Below are 1,133 nucleotides of genomic sequence, written 5' to 3'. Positions count from 1 at the left end.
GATCTGTCTTTGTGTAATAGAGCAACCCAAAGAATGAGGGGCCTTGAAAAAATTCCTGGTTTATAGATAGGAAACTGAAGCACAAGAGAATTAAGTAGTTTGACCAAAGTTGGGGAGTCCAGTTTCAAGTCTACACTCAAACCAAGCCATGTGACCCTCACCAGTTTGGCTCCAGTACCTACATTCTAAGCTGCTGTCCTGCACTCTTCTAGATTTTGTGGATGGGTCAGACCTAAGATGCTGAAAAGGCCAAGAGTCAGGAGGATATGTGGTGTNTTATAAATGTGTATGTCTACAAAGCCTGTATGCCTAGCTTCTGTTTGTATGCCCATCAAAGCCTATTTTAATATTCATTTCACACACTGATGACATGAAACCCTGTTATTGTCAGAGTACGCACAGGGTCCATGGACAAACATGAAGAAGTCAGTCCTGAGGAACATTAGCTACTTGTCCTGTGTGATAGCCTGACAGCAGGCTTATTTCATTGGCTTTGGCTTTATTTAAACTCACTGGTGTGTGTCACATTGCAGAACCCATAAAACAGTGGGCTCATTCCAACAGAAAGTGACTCAGAACCAACCCAATAAGCTGGAATGCACAGGTGTGTGATGAAACTGCCTGTTTCATAATCCTCGGACTCAGATTGGCAAGTGTGACTCTCAGAATGGGTAGTCAGTGGCTCTTGAGTCACAACTCAGAGGCAGAGACCAAAACAGCAGAGCTCCATGAACTAATGATGACAAAATTTTTATACTAATGTTCTTAGTCAAAACACATCTCNGAGAAAAACAGAAAGGCAGATAGCAGAGTCGAGAGTGTAATTTTTATCAGTAATCTTTTGCTTATGCTTAATGGTCACACCTTATCTTAAGAAGGGAAATTATACACCCAAANATTGGACTGAAGCCTGGGACCTCTGTAGTTGAATTAGGGAAAGGGAAAGGCTAGAAGAAGCTGAGAAAGAGGATGGCCCCATAGGAAGACCAGCAGTCTCAACTAACCTGGACCCCTGAGAGCTCTCAGACACTGAGCCCCACCAACCAGGCAGCATACACAAGCTGGTCTGAGGCTCATATACAGCACATATACACCAGAGGACTGCCTGGTCTGGCCACAGTGGGAGAATACTC

Source organism: Mus caroli, chromosome 1 (genome assembly GCF_900094665.2).
Source record: "Mus caroli chromosome 1, CAROLI_EIJ_v1.1, whole genome shotgun sequence".
Taxonomy (NCBI): Eukaryota; Metazoa; Chordata; class Mammalia; order Rodentia; family Muridae; genus Mus; species Mus caroli.
The sequence above is the reverse complement of the archived record's forward strand: the minus strand, read 5'-3'. Positions refer to the sequence as shown.